General features: G+C 43.6%; 1 protein-coding gene across 4 annotated transcripts in view; it reads right to left on the reverse strand.

Annotated features, from left to right (window-relative positions):
- Nucleotides 1–19,090, reverse strand: part of LRRC8D (leucine rich repeat containing 8 VRAC subunit D) — a 113,616-nt gene that overhangs the window by 84,062 nt on the left and 10,464 nt on the right. For 2 of the 4 annotated variants that reach the window (XR_013448059.1, XM_036118584.2), the window contains exon 2: nucleotides 8,181–8,328. The exons of 1 other annotated variant lie outside the window; for it this stretch is intronic. The gene's annotated coding sequence lies outside the window, so the exon portion shown is untranslated. Of the gene's footprint in view, nucleotides 1–8,180; nucleotides 8,329–8,649; nucleotides 8,724–19,090 lie in introns of those variants that run through there. One more of the 4 variants, XM_036118585.2, reaches the window with a different exon arrangement.

Below are 19,090 nucleotides of genomic sequence, written 5' to 3' on the forward strand. Positions count from 1 at the left end.
CTCTCTCCTAAATGAGTCTCAAATCCATCCTTGTCCTTTCCTTTCCCACCATTGTCACCATACTTCCAGTCCTCACTTTCTACCTGGATTGTTTTAATAGCCACTGGACTTCCCCCTGCTTCCTTTGCATATACCTTAAGACCATGATTTAAGCATTTGTTTCATCTCTGGTGATTCCACAATGCTGTTGGGAAAAAGCCCACACTTCTAGAAATAGCAGGTGTGGCTCTAGACATGGCTGGATCAAGAATCTAGACCAAGATGCACCCCTAACCCTCTCTCCCCTCTGCACCAAGACCTCTCTGCGCCAGTCACTCACACTCTGTTCCTCACACACTGAGCTCTTCCTGGCTCCGAACCTGGGCTATTTCTTCTGGGTTTTTTTTTTGTTTTTTGTTTTTTTTTCCCCCTCCTGCTCAGCCTGGTAAATAATCCTATCCCTCTAATAATAAGCACCAAAATCACCTCCTTCATGAATTCTTTCCTCACGAACAAGAAAGAACAAATCACCGCCTTCTTTGTGCCCCACTCTCTATTATTATTTATCACAACGTGTTGCTGTAAAGCACCTCACATTCTAAGTTCCAGTTAATGATTTATGGGTCTATCTTCTGAGGTCAGGCACTGTGTCATATTCACATTGTTATCTTCAGAACTTAGCACAATGACTGGTACACAGCAGGTAGGAGGAAGAGAGATAAGGGAACTAAGATTCAGTAGTTTAGAGCTCAGCAAATGTCTGTTGAATGGATGAAGTAGCTTTGCTGTCAATTATATTAGAATAATTGACTAAGAGAGGAGGCTGGTAAGACAGGTGGATCTGACAGCTGGTGAGGTGAGCCTAAAGGAACCTGAACGAGAAATGGAAAATGTCAGCACTGATGAAGACCTCTCCTGAGTATGTAAGTTCAATCAGGTCAGTAGCTAGGGTTGTTATAATCAAACTTAGATGAATACCTAATAAATCCTGTTTAAAGCACACTGGGAGAACAACTCCAACAGCCCAAGAACATGGTCTTACCTGTCTAAGCAGGTTTTAAACTCTAGAACATTCTACATTATAATTTTACTGGACTTTGTGCAAGCTTACTAAATTTCAGTAGTTAGACTGCAACCCTCTCCTATATCCATAAAGCACCTTAAGAACTCCAGATGAAAGAAAAATAAAATATAGCCTGTCACCCATATAGTGGTAGAACTGATGGCCAAGGGGAACATCTTTGGTCCAGACAACCATGTCCTGCAATATCTATTTTGAGACCACAATTTGTCCCCCACAGTAATTGCAAATTAATTTACAATAATAAGCCATGTTATGTACAACATGGTTCCATGCCATTTCATCAACTAAGCAAAAAGGACACTCTATTCTGCATAGGCATGCAAATGACCGTTTACCAAATCAAGTGATCCAGCATTCAGGGTGACATATATTAGAGCCTGGAAGAGAAATGAGACCAAGTGAACTGAGAAGGGAGTGGTGAAAAGTAAACTTGGAGAAAACCAAGCCAAAACTGGCAATGTTTTCCCAATAATAAAGACACATCTATAATTAACAGGCTTTCAAGAGTATTCAGCCATGTATTACTGCATCACACCTCATAAAACATTCATTCAAAAGCCATACCAGGGAAGCACATCCTCGCTCTATAAGCACATGCAGAGCACTGAAGAAGAGAAGCCTTTGAAGTGAGACATCCCCTGCCCTACATAGGTGACCAAGTATGGAAGGGAGCCATATTGCTAACAATGAATAAATAAATAAAACTGAGAAGGAAATGGAATGTGAGGGATGTTAAAATTAAAATATGTTATTAAATAAATACAGAATGTTCCCAGTGAAGTAAACAAATTTCTAGAAAATGTATGCAGATGTAAAGAGTTAACAAACATGCAGATAATGGCAAGAAATCTACCTAAAATCATCTATTTTTGAACTTTTAAATTTATTTCAACCTTGGTAATAAGATCAAGTTATAAAAATGTACATGTAACAAGATAAAACATATTTCAAAGCCACAGTATTTTTTTAAAGATTTTATTTATTTACTTGAGAGAGAGAGAGAGAGAGAGTGCACATGAGCAGGGGGGAGGGGCAGAGGGAGAGGGAGAAGCAGACTCCTCACTGAGCAGGAGGCCCAAAGCGGGGCTTGATCCCAGGACCCTGAGATCATGACCTGAGCCGAAGAAGGCAGACGCTTAACCGACTGAGCCACTCAGGTGCCCCTAAAGCCATAGTAATTTAAAAAGTATATCAATGACCCAGAAGCACACAAATAAGCCACCTAAACAAATGAGGGTTCTCAGAAAGAGATCTGTATAAATGTACACTTATATGCCAGAGGTAGAGAAAGAGTGGATTATTTCATAAATAGTGCTGGTGAAACTGGCTCACAATATGACCAGTTTTTTAAAAGTAGAAATGGGTTTCTACCTCGTATCTTCAATTCCAAATAGTTTAAAAACTCAAGAGCAAACCTGTAAAGTTAATAAAGGGAGGAGAGACTAAACTGTAAGCCCAGAATAGGGAAACATTCCTGAAATGACTCAATGCAGAGACCACAATAATATTAAAAACTGGTGGGTTCATCTACATTAAAATTAAAGATTTTTGTTGCTGTTAATGAGAGTCACCAACGACAGTTATCAGGCAAGTGACGTACCGGGAGAAAGTGTTCACAATACCTAAAGCTAAGAAGGAATTTGTTTCTAGAATATACAGGAACTCCACAAGAATGCTTTCAAGGAACTTCTTGCCAGAAAAGGGCAAGAGACCCGATTCACAGAAAAGGGAAATTAAATTAAGTAAATGAAGAGATGCTCAACCTCACTTATAATCGTAAAAAGGCAAAATTAAACTATGAAGTACAAATAACATCCATCAGATTGGCAAAAATCAGGAAATTTGTTAAGAAAAAAAGAAATCATTGTGCAGTATTGGTGGGGACACAAACCTAATAACAAGTTGCAGATTTCCTAGTAAAATCAGTACGCTTACATCCTACGATCCAGGCAATGCTGCTTGTGGACAATATTGCCTCAAGAAACTATCACCAACAGATTCAATATATCTAGGCTCCTTAGGGGGAAAAATGAATACATACTGCATGAAAGCCAAAAATATTTATAAAATTTTTTTTAATAAAATTTATAAAAATTTTGACTCTTCCATGTCCCTATTTCCAAACACATATTCTCTATGGTTGTAACTTAACCCTTGCTGAAACGATAAAACGAAAGGTAAGACTAAACAAAGTGTGATCATTTCTTTTCACTGGTGAGGTTAAGGACAGACAAAGCAGCAGATGTAAAGAAGGGACTGTTTTAGCATGGGGAATCAGAAATCTGAATCCCAGTCCAGGCTTTAGCATGTTTCTGTGAATTGGATAACTTACCATCTCTGCCTGCCTCAGTTTCTTCATCTATAACACAGGGATATTACCTATCTTGCACAACACCAGGAGGATTAGAGATAATCCATGTAAAGTGTCTGACACACATGAAGTGTTCAATAAATTGGAAGTGACTTTTTTTCTTTTAAAACCAGAAAAAAAGAGTATCATGCACTAACCCTAAAAGGTTTGGGTGCTCAGCCTAACCTGTCTTAAACAGAATACCAAAGTCACAGCAAGAGGCATGGAAACCAAAGAGACTGATTCAATGGGAACTCATATGTCTGTTTTTTCCACTAAAGAATAGGGATAAATAATATCTCTTTCCACATTCTTATCAAAAACTGTAAAGGTTAAGGTTGGGAGGAAGCTTCTTTTAGCTTCTGGGAAATGAATATAAGGCTGCCGCTGGTGGTACTTAAGACAGTGGTGATTATGCAACTGGTGTCAGAGTCCTGACTCAACAAATGTAAGGAAGGGGTATTCACAGACGTAATGTAGGGAAAATGCTCTTGGGAGAATTCCAGTTATCCGTGACTGAGTAATCCTAAGACCTCAAAGCAGACCATGAAAAACAACCTCAAAACAAAATTAGATCCAAAGTCAGGACTTTACACATCATCTATTTAATGGACACCAAAGAGGAAAATCTACACCTGGGAATCTTGATAATCTGGCGGCTAACGTACTGTACATTTAAATTACCATCTCAGCATTTCCAGCCTGGAGCAGTTGTTTTACTTTGGCCCTGATTTCCCACCCTATGGACTTCGAGGTGCTGGCAGAGGTCAGTACACTGAACCGGTCTCACATATAGATGTAATACTACTTCATAAAAACAGGAAGATGCTGTGGTCATTATTTACAATATATACTCAGTTGAGTGATATTACTAGTACCTGTGTCACTAAATATAAGCAACCAGAAACAAGTAAAACTCTAAGCAAGTCAAAATCTTTGAAATCTTTAAGTATTAATAAAAGCTTCCTGATTTTTGTACGGGTTGAGAACCACTGCTTTAAAGGTTACAAATTCCAAAGAAGACAATTTTTATTTTATAATAGACATGAAAAAATGAGAGGGTTTTGAGAAGATGAAAATCCTAACACATTTATCTCCACCCCTAGTCCTCTCTTGGTCATAAACTTTTCCTTGGCATTTAACATCAAAGCTTGTTATGCTTTCATTCCTATTCATAAGCCATTGCAACTGTCCCACACAGAAATGGCAGAGCCCTATGTATTAAAAAAATATATATATTTCATTCCTCACTTATAAAACAAAAATCACTCACTTTATCTCTTTCCTCCCCCAATTTCTCCCCTTCTCCTGATACTTTGACATAATTCTAAGGAGGAAAAGTTATAGATCACTGTAGATATTCCAATTGTTGAAGAGAAAATAAATCTTTTATCCAGCATTTCCCAGTGAAAATGTACTCCCCATTTTAATTTATATTCTTCTCAATGCGACATAAAATATTAGCTAAAGAGAGCCTTAACTTTAAGCATTGCAAAGATAAGAAAAATAAACTTATTTCCATCTGAGGAGTACTACAAAAATACTTAATATATAATTTAAAGTATATACGGGTTTACCAGCGTCTTTCCATAACATGACCTTTCCTTTCTTTCCTTCTTTCTTTCAAGTAATCTCTATGTCCAACATGGGGCTCGAACTCACAACCCCGAGACCATGCTCTACCCACTGAGCCAGCCAGATGCCCCTGTCATATGACCTTGTTAGTGGGTATCCTCAACTGGGGGAGTGGGGAAGTTGGAAGGGCTATGTATGGTGGTAGTATGGTAAGTATGGCAGTGGGCTATAGAGAGTCACACACATCATTTTTTAATTTATTATTTCTTTTCTGGGACATAAAGTGTTCTAGGGGTAAACCAGAAGTACTGCTTTTTTATTCTAAAAAGATATAATATGTTAATCTGACCCTTTAAAAAGATACTGGCTACTAAGACCTGATATACGATTTCTATAAATTAAAATATACTGTTAGAATTTTGGCAGCAGAAAACAAATCACATTGATGCAAACACAGCTAAATCTAGTTACTAAAACAGAGGAAGTGTAAATTTCAAATCAGGAGGGGGGGGGGAGGAAACACCACAAAGAAACCCCCGAGCTCTGGAGGGAGAGAGTGGAAAAAGATCTGAAGATGTAGGTAAGGCTAGTCTCAAGTCGGTTTTACCAGCTCCCTTGGAATGGCGAAAGACCCCTGAATCAGCATTGCCATCTCTTCCTTAGGCAGCAACTTTCCAGATTACAGAAGGGCCAGGACTACAAATCGAAAGACTTGTTGAAGTCCCAGCATCTCCATTTACTAATATGACCATGGACAAGTCACATTTTATCAGCCTCAGTTTCCTCTTTCCATAAAATGTCCTATTTCACCAGACTATTAAAGGGGATAACAAATTATAAATGAGATCTAGAAAATGTGCTCTGTAAACAGAAAATAAGGATCTTAAGATCTTATCATTATTCCTAGGTTATTATTTAATTATTAGTAAATTCTGCTAGGGTAGGAGTAAATCCTGTTTCTAAATAGGGTACAAGTTCAGAAAGTCACAAAGGCTGTTCTATTTTATCTTGAAGTACAGCTACCGATGTTCAACAAAGTCCTCAAATAAATTAATGAACCGGAGGGCCAGGAGCATACTCAGGTATAAAAGTACTATGGTTGTACAGGCCATTCAAGAGTCTCTCTCACTGACCTGTTTTCACTTTTAGTCTTGCCATGTATTTGGCAAGAGAAGACACGTAGGGCACCTGGGTGGCTCAGTCGGTTAAGCAACTGCCTTCGGCTCAGGTCATGATCCCAGGGTCCTGGGATCGAGTCCCACATCGGGCTCCCTGCTCAGCAGGGAGCCTGCTTCTCCCTCTCCCACTCCCCCTGCTTGTGTTCCCTCTCTCACTGTGTCTCTCTGTCAAATAAATAATAAAAATAAAATCTTTAAAAAAAAAAAAGAAGAGGCGTAAACACAGACATATCACAATGAAATTCACATTTAAGAAGCCCACGTCCATCTATCTAGAGAAAAGATAAAATTAATTGCTCAGCTCTTATAATGTATCTTGACTATTTACTGCTAACACAATCATGCCAATTATTGATATTATCGCAATGCTTAGAGCAGCTGCATTTTAAAAGTGATTAAAGTTCTGAAGGACTACTGGAATAATGGGATCACAGAATTCAAATCACTGCTGGGGGCGGGGGAAGGGAAGGAGAGGACAGTACAAATTTACTAGGCTACCTGACTACAAAAGATTTTCCTTTCTAAGCAAAATGAATTACACAGGAAACATATTTTATTAGAAAAAGTACAAATTAGAACGGCACAGCCAGCATGTGACATCATGAATTTAAATCTACAACTAACCCTGTTTCCTGCGGAGGCCTGGCTGCCCAATAAGGTGAAGGAGCTAAATGCATGTAGTAGTGGTATTATGCATATTCCCCCGGTGCTGCAGAAAAAGACCCTTCCTTGCAGAATCTCACTTTCCTCCCCTCGAGTCATTTGTTCACATCCCTTCCTCCAAAACAGAAGAGTAAGAGGATACTACTGGCTTTCACATTGTTCAAACATTGCATTTGAGGCCAATCTGCCCATCAAACTGATTCTTCTCAACCATCCAACCTCCCTTAGTGACCCTCCACCAGACTGGAGTTTCACCAGGTGGATAAATATAGGCAGAGAAACAAGGCCAGGCTTTCATTAGGGGAAAAGTCAATCTGACTTAGTCTGCAGAGACAGGAGCTGCCAGGGAAACGAAGAAGCAAAGTCTGTGCCTAACACCAACCTCTTCTCTAGCGGTTTGCTCTCCACCTATGAACATCTGAGAACGAGCAAGATATGGATGGATGTGAAACTATCATCTACTTGGTGAATTTGAGGAAAGTCATTCTCAGTTTTATCTGATGGAAAATGGAATATAATGAATAAAGATATCTGGCTCATACCTTTAATAGGACCTTCTGTCTGAGCGAGGGAGCCTGGCTAAGAAACCACAACTGCAGTTAATAAGCCAGACACCAGACTAAACACCTCAGAACTAGCTGTCCCTCATTCCTGGTCGCTACCTTTCCAGCGTGTCTGCATCACTAATTCCTCAGTTCCTGAAAGCCTGGCTCCCTCCTCACTGCTCCCCCCAAACCAACCCCCCCCAAACAAAACAAAACAAAAAATAACAACAAAGTGGGGCTCTGCTGAAGAGGTGGGATTTCGGAGCCTGGGCACCAAGACTCTCGTTCTCCTTTCCACCTCACACTTCGCCCGCCACTCACCCTCTCCCCCGCCCCAGGTCCCCACTTCTCCCACACTACTCTTCTAACACCCAAGCCTCCCAGGGCCTTCCAGCAGAAAACCCCCGTCAGCAAAGGAGCAACAAAGCGCCCCGCTTCGGGCAGCGGCAGGAGGAGGCGGAGAGGGCGGAGAGAGCAGCTGGGGACTCCGGGAAGCCTCCTGGGCACAGGCAGCCCAGGCTGGAAAGCGCCCGCCAAGGCTAAGAGAGTGAGCTCGGGCAGGTCCCGCAGGCGGCCGCCCAAAGCCGTCCCGCCCTCCCGTGTGGGTCCCACACACCCGGGGGCGGCACGGCCACCGCCAACAGAGACCCCTGGGGGCGAAGGCGGGGAGGGGGGGCGCGACCGGGCACACGCACACAAGTGCGGCTGCGGCGCGGAGCTGGAGAGCTGCCTCGGCGGCACCCAGGGGCGGCGGCCAGTGACAGCCCAGCGCCCGGCCCGCGGGCTCCCGACCTGACCACACGCACCTGGACCAGGCAGCCACCCTGCTCCCTCAGGGCGCTCTCCGGGGACTCGGCTTCAGGGCGGGGCTCCGCAGGCTGGAACCGGCGGCGACGGAGACTTCACTCCTCCATCCTGGGACCCGGCGGCACGTTACAGACAGCCGTGCACTTCCTGTTTGAAAACACGGGAGGGAAAGAGCGAGAGATCCGAGTGTTGGCAGAGTGGAGGGAGGGGCGCAGACCGGCTGGAGGGAGCACCGGGGGGCTGCGGGTTGCATAACTACCGCCGTCCCCGCCCGCCTCGCCATGGTCGCTCCAGGAGCTGTCCCCCGCGCCGGGCAGGCAGCGACCCGCCACACCGGCTCCCAGCGTGGTGGCTCCCCGCGGGCCCGGGCCTCCCCCTGCCGGAGGCCTCGCAGGCAGCGCGCAACCGGCACGCTTGTAGTCCTTCCGTTTCCAGCCCCTGCCCGGGTTCTCCCCTCCCCATTTGTACCGAGTCAATGGACTGCACGCTTCCTCCCGAGCGCAGAGCGCAGTGCCGCGTGTAGTCGGCCTCCGTTTTCCTCCTTTCCTCTCCTCCCCGCCCCCGCCCCTGCAACAAAATCGCCGTGGGGAAGGTGTAAAGACAGGACCGAGCCTTTCCAGGGGAGTGGAGGCTGGATTTATGCAAAAATTTTAAGCGAATAGCCACATCCCAGTACATCCACTCCAACTCAGCAACTGAAAGAGCCTCAGGATGGGAAATGACTTGTCTTGCGCCTGGCTGACTCAAAAGAAAGCGTGCACACAGCTGCCACAAACTGGGGGTGGTGGTGGAGGGGAGTTCCAGGGTCCTAGGGTCTCTACGCGGACAACCTCATCCTCACAGTCCCCTAACATTCCATGTACCAATTCCACTCAGAAGATAATGGTATAGTGTATTGTTTCAGAAAACAAGTTAAGTATTTCTTTGTGCTTTTGAAATCACAGAGCAGTTCCAAAATTCTGAGTTTGGGTTCACTGCTTTACCCTCTGACTTAGGTGAACCTCAGGATAGTGTTTAAAAAACAGTAAACAGATGGTTTAAGAATCTGCCATATGCAGAGCGTGCCAGCTCTAGGAGTTCATATGTGTGCTCAGTGCCGGGTTTCTGGGCTTCCAGGTGTGGACGGCTTCATCTGTACCCTGCCTGCCCTTCCACACAAATCTCTGGGGTCACAAGGCATTTACAGGACTGTCTCGGATAAATAGCTCCTTTTATCATCAAGCTGATGGCTTAAATAAAAGTTATTCATCTTTCAAAACTCAGCATGGAGAGTAGGATAATTATTCTACATAAAGAGCCAAATTTTGACTAAAGCAGAAATTGGTGGTAAGCTCCTACTCTGTGCTAGACAGCATCTCATTCTAATCTGCTCTTAGTTTTAACATTTCCCAACAGATCTACAAATGTCCTATTCTCATATTCCCAACTGAGGAAACACGGTCAGAGAAGTTAAGTAACTGTCCTGATGTCTCAGCTAGAAAATGGTCAAATGGAGAGTTGAATAACAGGTCTTTCCTAAGTATAAAATCTGGGCCATTTCCTCTACACTCTGCTAATTCTCAAAACAATAGTGAATCCCGGGAGAAAAATCAAGCCCAGCGACCATCTGTAATCCATTTCTTCATCTCCAAATGATCCTGCAGTTTACAAGCTGTAACCCCGTTGAACTAGCCAGGGTCCTTACCCACCTCAGTAATATATACCTTGATTACCCAAGCAGAGGACACTGTGCTCTTTCCTACTACCTACTACTGGCTCTTTCAGCCTTTTCAGAATTACTCAGTGGCAAAAGTTCAAAAGGTTCTAGGATAGCCTCTCTTATGCCAAGGTACAAAGTCTGAGCAAGTTCAGAACCTAATCGGCTGACTAATATTTGTTCCCTGAATTATTTTTCTCTAACTGTGATTTTTTAAGAGGGCAAACAACACAACACACAGATGGCCTCAACTTTTTGTGAAACTGTTGAAATTCTGTTTTCTATTTCCTTCTGCTTCAGCACTTAGCTCACACTCACCTGTCAGTAGCATGCTATCAGCCTCCAGACAAGCCAAGAAACAGAGCACATGTAAAAAGGTGATTAAGAACCTTGGCAATGGCGAGACCCCGGACACTTGCGGAGACTGAGGGAGGAGGTGAGTGCTTTTATCCTATGTCCAGATGAACTGCATCTCACTTGCCCTTGCCCACTCCCTCACTAAGGAGCACATTCTGGAGTTGTAGACTGTGCAGGTGATCTGCCAAGGGCAGTCCAAGTGTAGCAGCAGGGTGGTGGCGGCGGGGAGGGGGCAAGGGTGGGGGGAGGGGCAGAGATACAGTCTAATGAGGCCTTATTACTGAGGGGGCTTATTCCTGAGGGGTCTCAGCATCCTTTTAGGGTCCAGCTCTGCTTTGGCTGCCACCTTTTACTTTCTCACAGTCCATTGCTTCCCTGGACTTATCAACTCTTCACCTCTTTTCCCAGACTTAATGCTTTTTCCCAAAGCACTACCATTTTTACCCCACAAAGTACATGGTGGGAGGGAAGCACGTAGCTCAAAACTTCTCTCACTTCTCTCTCATCTAAAAAAACCCTGTCAATAATTACCATGTTTTTGAGGATACAATTCTATTTTAAAATACATTTTGGTATCCCTGCCTCCATTTTTGTTACTCATTATGACTCCAAGAGCCTAGAAGGAAAACCTCTGAAGAGAAAGGAAATTCTTCAGAAAAATCAAAGGAAACATGCTGAAATTAACTTGCATGGATCCCACAGTGTACAGTTTGGGTAATACAACACTCCTACGACTGCATCAGTCCCAGACCTGTTTCCTAACAGCCACAAGGTCTAAGTATCTTTCTTTCCCATTGTTCAGTTATTCTCCCGCACCTTCTGTGTTTCATAGAGAAGTGCTTCTACCTTACACCTGTTGAGTAGAAAAAAAAATTAAATCACAACCTCATAGGAAGAGAAAAAATATGCTCCCCAGTAGGTACAAATCATGCCACAAGAGATAAAACTGATTTTGGAAGAATACTGGAAGTTCATTTTGAAAGTCTCCACTCCCTAAGTACAACAGCCCATGGATTAAGACGGCAACATTGTGAAAGCCATTTTGGAGGTTCCAAATTAAGTGACAAGCGAAAGCTTCTCTGAGGACTAACAAGTGTAGAGGAGGAGATGATAAACTCGTATCTTAAATGATACTGCTTATCCTTCTTCATCTTAAAAAGAAAGACAAAGACCTTACCTTGGTGGTTAAAAATGTTTGCCACAGATTTCATTGTATGAGGATTCCTGGTCATTATTACAGATGGATTTTGCAAACAAGAAAAAGAAAATTGACAAGAGTGCCTCTCCGTCCTAGCAGCCTTCACATCAGTGTCCCTGTCTGTCTGCACTTCCAGGGTGGCAATGCAACAGGCTTTTCTGAGAAGGAGGTCTCTGGCACTCACACTCACCTCCCAGCCTCTGCAAACCTGGGCCATGGCTTTCAAGGAAGATGTCCTCAGAGCCAACTGGCTGGCTTGATTGGCATTTACCCACAGAGGGTTATTAGCCATTTTTGAGGAGCCAGAGTGTCATTTCCCATGGCAAAAATGCAGTAGATGGGTGCAAGTCATTTTTTTAAAACTCTGCCTGCAAGACAGTTTACGGTCCCTTCTGGGCACAGAGTTTCCTGGCTCTGAACAAGCTGAGAAGGAAAGCACTGCTTAGAGCACCCCACAGCATGACTTAGAAGACCCCGCTACAAAGCAGAAAGATAGGGCCAGGGTGATTACAGGCCTCGGCTGCTATATCTTGCGACTCAGTGCCTCAGTTTCCCCAGCTTCCAATCACACGTACAAATTCACCCATGCTGCACGGAATTAGTAACTTTACCTGGGACCCTCACATGCCCTGCCCCCCTGAATTTGCAGATCTGCTTTTTCAGGGAAGAGTCATTAACACTGTGAGAAGCAGCAGTGGAGTTCACAGATGTTAAGTCATTTTCTCAAAGCAGCAGGTAATGGAGCTAAAACTCACCCTGGGTCTGTTCTTCCTCCTTTTAACTGAAGAGAAACGAGTGGGTGCATCTTGGCTGTGGATTTATTATTCTGTGCTATACAACTTTTACTCAGAAGACTCTTACTTTTCAAACACAACTTGTAATGTTCTCTCAGCTGCATCATGTTACTTCATCACCTTGCCAAATTTCTGTAAAGTGTAAAGTATAAACATGTATTTTCCAACAGGCCCACTGATTTTTAAACCCTAGCAATGGAAGTCCATACAAATGAGGTTAAATATGCTCTGGGGCTGCAGCTGAACATTATTTTATAAAATAATAAATAAGATCCACTAGTCAAACTGTGATGATGAAAAATCTCAATGTATTTTTTCCAAGTTTCCCCTCTCATTCTTCAGTTAGTATGCAAATATATAAGTAAAAGTGGGCCACAGTGGCTGATGTGCAGCGATTTAAAGAGCATAAATATGAAAGAATAGCAAGAAACCACAAAAGTTTGACTAAATGCAAATACCTGTACACAAGTTAAGAGTATTCAAAATGTTCCTGGCACAAACTGTTAGCAATGGACAGCCTTGGATTATTTACTGACTGTTGATCGTGCTGTGTATTGTGTAGACTAAACACTGTCCTGTAAGATATTTTTCTTTGGAAAGCATGTTTTGTCTATTTATCTTCTGTAGTGGGTATTTCTGCTTCCTTATTAAAAAAAAAATACTTCGGGGCGCCTGGCTGGCTAGTCAGAAGAGCATGCGACTCTTGATCTTGGGGTTGTAAGTTTGAACCCCATGTTGGGTATAGAGATTACTTAAAAATAAAATCTTCAAAAAAATTTAATTCTCTTTGGGCACCCGTTTAAAAAATAATCTATTAAAAATCCAACAAGTTAAAAGGGTTGGCCCCAACAAGTCAAATAAATATAATGTTCACTACCAAGAAAATAATGTTCTTAAAAAGGATTTTAAAAATATATACACATCTGATGGTAGAAAAATATATGCGTTGATAGGGAATACGTCACACACGTCACTGTCTATCGAATATATCAATTCTCAGTGATCTATTATAATGGAATCTTGAAGAAAAAAAGCAATTTGTGAAAAATTTAAGGTGACAAAATCGGATAGTTGATTTTCATTTCCTTTCCTTTGCCTGTAACAGAATGGCTAAGGCAAACAGCATAAAAGAGTAACAAAATGCCTAGAAAATCCAGAAACATTATTATAAACTTTTGCAAGATTATTCATCAATGTTTAAACTAAACCAAATTCTAACCACTTGACATGTCTTGACTCAATTATTCCTGACAACAACCTTCTGAGGTAGAAATTAGCACTACCTCTGTATCACAGATCAGGAAACAGACGCAGAGATACTAACTTGTCCAAAGTAACAGTTAGCAAATACCAGAACTTGGGCAGTCTGGCTGGCCATGGAGTCTACTTTTAACCAACACATTTTACTACCAATAAGGCACAACTGGATTGGGCTTGCTTCTTCCAGCATGAAAGGTCATGGTGGAATAGTCCCATGGGGATGGCACAATGGATATGGCAGATGAAAGGCTTAGAGTTTTTCCTTTTTGCAGCAAAAATGGTTGTAAGTGGTAAGGGATATACAGCCTGCTACATGTTGCTGAAAAAAAAAAAAGGAATATGGGAAAGAAAGGAAAAGATATTTGTGGAATGGAAAAGCCAGGAAGAAGAGCTGCTTCCTCGCCTTGAGTGGAATCCTGGATTGCAAGGCTCCAGGATCGCCTGGCTCCAGCACAACGGAGTTAGCAAGGGAAGGGAATGCAATGAACTCCGTGTACTTTGATCTTCCTGAAGCACTTGATACAGTGTCCCATGAAATCAGGATCACTAAATCAACTGAAACTTATGTGGCAACAAGAACCACACAGGAGTTAAGCAGGCTAGAAAGAAAAACACTGGATATATCTACTAATATGATGAAGAAAAGAACCACAAGAAACAGTGTTCAAAAGTAACTTGGAAATTACTCACACTGTTATAATCAAATGTACATATAGCATCAATTTGGGCGGTGTAAAAGGGCAAATGAGGGCAAGCCAATTGAATCCGTTAAATTAACAGAGAGGTGAAGAAAAGCAAATTCACTTTCATTTTTGTGCTTCTGTTAATTTTCAGGGAGGGGCTAGGATGTCCAATGGGTACTAACCACCTCTAGACCTGAAATGCCGAGGTTGAGGTAAGTAAAGTAAGCAACGGCAAACTGGATAGGTTTAAAATTTTTGGACCTTAGGTTTGAACTTCAAAAAGCATGATCCTATTATTCCACAAACCATGTAAAGTTCCATGAGAAATAATATTCCTTTCAACAAGAAGACTCTGTTAGCAAAATTCAAAGAAACAAAGGGGCTCAAAGGCTGAATTTGGAGGTCAGATGAAAAAGTCAGTGGTGTATGTATAATCTGGCCCCACTACAAATATGCCACACAAGCAGAAGGTCATGAGAATGGTTTGCAAACACACGGCAGGATAAAGAACAGCGGAGAAGGAAGAGAGAAGAGAGCTAAAACTTGAACTAACATTATTTTTTTAAGCATAAATTATAATTTCTAATTTCTTTAATGTTGAGAAATTGCTTCTCCCTTGGTAGAGCTGCTTGCCTTCCCAGCAGAAATTATACTTTAAACGTCAATAGTTGATTTAGAACTCAAGAAATGGGAGTAAGAGAGGTCTGTAACATTTGGGGGAAAAAATGGCTTAAGTTCAGGCTGGCCCCCAGGAAATGTATAAGTGAGCAGCACTTCATTCAACTCCTAAGAGACTGGACTGAACTGGGAGCCCTGTAGCCTCCAGAACTCACACTCTGAGAGACTGTTGATGAACAGTCACCAAGGAAATCCTACATATTCCCTTTCCTTCCAAACAAAGGAAAAAAGGCAAATTTAACACAAAGCCATAAAGATTAGAGCCGTACTACATTCTAGATATGAATGGGAAAATGACCAAGTTCTGAAATTATCTTCCCCAAGCATTGATTAGTGGCCCCCTCCCATGGTTTAAAAAATTATCCACACAATGACAAACCCATTAGGCTCAGCCCAGACACCCGCCCCTCCACTCAGAAGCACCTCCAGGACCCTTTAAACACAATCATCCAGGCCAGGCCCCACCCCGAATCTACACCATCAGAATCACTGCTGGGGGTTAGTGTGTGAATCTGTCCATTTAAGGAACTCCCAGGGGACTCTAAGGTGCAGCCTGGTTGGGGAACCTCTGCTGCAGACATTCTACTCCTTTCTTCACTCAACCACCAGAACTGCTGAAGTCAGAGACTGGAGCAAATAATGTCTCTTCCCATGAACCTTTAGTGGAATAACCTTCCAACGCAATGGAATGAAGTCCAAATTCCTTAGCAGGACACTCCAGGGCCTCTGTAATCTGTCCTAAACTGCTTTTCTGCTATCCTTTCTTCCCACATCCCTCCATCACAGCACCATCTCCAAACACATTACATGCTTCTTTCACGTCTCCAAACCTCGCCACCCCTCAGTCTTCCACCCTTTCTCTACCATCCTTTAAGGCCCTGCTCAAGTTAATTTTCTGAAATGGTTTTTTGTGTGTAAAATCTTCTCTGATATTTCCTTTTTTTTTTTTTTAAAGATTTTATTTATTTGAAAGAGAGAGCAAGAGAGAGAGCACGAGCCGGTGAGGGTCAGAGGGAGAAGCAGACCCACCGCCAAGCAGGGAGCCCAATGTGGGGGGGTGGGGGGTGCTTGATCCCAGGACTCCGGGATCATGACTTGAGCCAAAGGCAGATGCTTAACTGACTGAGCCACCCGGGCGCCCCTTCTCTGATCTTTCCAGTCAAAAATCAGTTCTCTCCTTCCTCTAAGCAAATGTCCAAAAAACAGGAGCTACATACACTGCACACTGTGCTGAATTACACTAAACTGTTCCCATGCTGAGAGCAGGGGCATACGTAACTCATGTTTTATATATACTGTGGATGAGGGACAGATCCAGGTTCAAAGTGTAGTTCCTCCAGGTACTTACTAGCACTGCAATCCTTGGTAGGTTATTTAAACACATTGTGCCTCAATTTTGTTATCTTTGAAATGGGACAATGACAAATGATACCTTCATGACTGAAGTGAAGATGAAGCATAAAAAAATGTTTGGCTCAATATGGACCACCTAAAAATTCACCAAGAGGACAGCTTTTCCTTATTGTTTATTATTAATTTGTGTTTCCTATGCTACAGGAATGTACTCCAAGACCCAGTGCTCAAAAAGCATTTGCTGTCCAAGTAATAAGCAATGATTTCTCAATGCCCTTTCTCCTTACCCAATTTTGTTCTGTCATGAAGGGTATTTCATAGTATTTCTAATGACAAGTCATCCCTTCCTCCCCCTTTGTTTCCTTCAAAAATAACTGTACAAAATTCTAACGAACAAGCCCTGTCAGTGTCCCTCCTACTCCAGCCTGACTTTGTGCTCTGAACTAGTCACTGCCTACAGCCACAGTGTCGCTGCCCAGAGAATCGCCTGCTTCACCCTTACAACAAACGGCACTTTGTAGGCAAACTGGAGGCGCGCCCAAAGTAGGAGGGGGAAAAGCCAAGGAAAAGGAAAGTTTGGGCCAGAAACTGAGTTGACACCCGCACGATCGTCCACACTGTAACACAGGTAAGGAGAGAACAGGAAAGGAAAGACGTTCAAATCAACACAAACCTTCCCGAGTACTCCCAAAGCATCCCCCCCGCCGATCACCGATGGACAATGACTTCCAGGGCTCACGAAGGCCACGCTGGTCCCCTCACTGCCTAACACACATGGCTACTGTTGTTGACAAACAACTGTCCTGTATAATTGGACCTGCTCTTTCTCAAAGCAGGCATACTGCCGTTACTATCCCCTCCATCGTTCCTGTGGAGATGAAACCCAATGAAACCCAACGTGAAATAAACCCAAGGCCCCACAGGCAGCAGAAGCCGGGGCCACCACCAGATCTCAAGTCCTCAAGCCCCAGATCCATGGTCCTCCCTCCCACTACCTTACATTAAGTGTGAAAAGCAATTTTCAAAATGTTCTCAGAAACACTCCAAATCCACTAGTTGCAAAGGTAAAGGTAAAACCGTTTTGTGCTCTTAAAAACAATTCTGGTGAGGGCTGTCAGCAGCAGCGAGGCCCCAGCAGCAGCCCTGAGGAGGGTCTGTGCGGTATGCCAGCATGCCGTTCCAGGAAGATCTGCAGCTTTCTCTTCCTGGATGGAAACTGTCTCCTGACAACTCTGTTCATTCGGTTTGGGGAGGAGCGACTGGGGAAGGAGCAAAATTGTCATTCTTTTTTCGAATCCAATCTCAATCTTGAGTTTAAAGCCGAGGTGATGTGGGAAGCAAATCTGTGATCCTTGCTGTGCAAGAGCGTGAGAGGCAATAATGCAGTCCTCAAAAGCACGGATCCTGAAGCCACTGAGGGCCCGGGTTCCCATCACTGCTCTGCCACTGCCAGTACATGGCCCTGAGTCCCTTAGCTGCTCAAGGTCATGGGGAAGTGCAGCCAGACTGCAGAACTGGGCCTCAGTGTCCCAGGCTACACAGCACGGAGGTGGAGCAAATGAGCTACTCCATGCGAAGTGCTCCAAACGGTGCCCAGCACGTGGGATACTACATAAATGTTTCCTATTTCCAGAATGGAACTGGTCTCTAAGATCGTGTTTGTCAAGTGTATTTTATAAGAAGGTTCAAGAAGCCTTCTCGTATAAATTTGTTTATCCATAATGCCCCAAACCAGGACAAAGATTATTTACAAGTTTCACTTCCTGGTAGGATCTTCCAGGATTTCCATCTGTGGACTAGAGTCCCTGGAAGAACAAACAGTGGAATGTGAAGAATTCTTCTTCTTCCCGGCAATAGAGCAAGGAAATCTGCACCCATTCTCTCAATACTGCAAACCGGCTTCCATAATGAAAAAAAAAAAACAAAAACCAAAGACCTTCATTGCATTAAACTAACTAATGCGGCGGGGCGGGGGTGGGGGGGGGCACATTTTTAAAAATGCAGTTTTTATTCTGAAAGCAACCAAAGCATTAAAAATTTTAAAGTTACACCAGCTGAGAGGGACATGGTTCAGCTCACACAGGGATGACAGTCTCAGGGACTGGAATAAAACCTGCTGATGAATCAAAAGATTTCTTTCCCAGAAAATGCTGAAATTCCAGGAACAATGTGCTATACTTGGGATGATTAAGAGAACAATGCTCTTAAAAATCCCCTCTCAGGCTAGGAGTCTAGCCTCAGCTCCTAACAGAGATCTGCTCAAGGATCACCTCTCCTCCTCTCAGAGGGGGCATCTGTACGACACATTCTTCGGAAGCGATGGCAGGCTCTTCCCCAGAAGAGCAGATACAACTGACGACAGCAGCACTAGTCGGGTCACAGCACAGGTCTGAGGTCGTGCCCTGCACAGGGGCGCCCCGCCAGGGAGCAGGGGCAGAAACCCAGCCCCCGCTGTTCCCCGACTGGGCAGCTGCCGGCGTGCTGCCGCTGACTTCACACTAAGGGACTGTGGGGGCTGCTCCAAGTCGTGCTGAGCACACAAGCCCTCCACGAGCGAAACAAGCTGGAGTCCAGAGCCCTGTGGGAGCTGGGGGCTGCCGGGCGTACCCCCTAGGACGCCGCTGTGGTTTGTCCTCCAACAATAGCCAACTTTCTGCAGGGCGGACATTGGCCAGCTCCCCTGGTTTCCTTTTGGTTATCAGCTGCTCTGTGGTCTCTTCTTTTCCTGCCTCTGTATTCTCCTTTCTGACGGGAACTCTTTCCCTTCCTTTCCACTCCAATTCTCCTTTTGCAGAAGCCACAACACAAATTAATGCGCACCCACGAGGAATGGCAAAATAATGGCACTCTGCCCACCCACATAGATTCTACACTACTTCCAAATATTTAT

This window comes from Halichoerus grypus, chromosome 5 (genome assembly GCF_964656455.1).
Source record: "Halichoerus grypus chromosome 5, mHalGry1.hap1.1, whole genome shotgun sequence".
NCBI lineage: Eukaryota > Metazoa > Chordata > Mammalia > Carnivora > Phocidae > Halichoerus > Halichoerus grypus.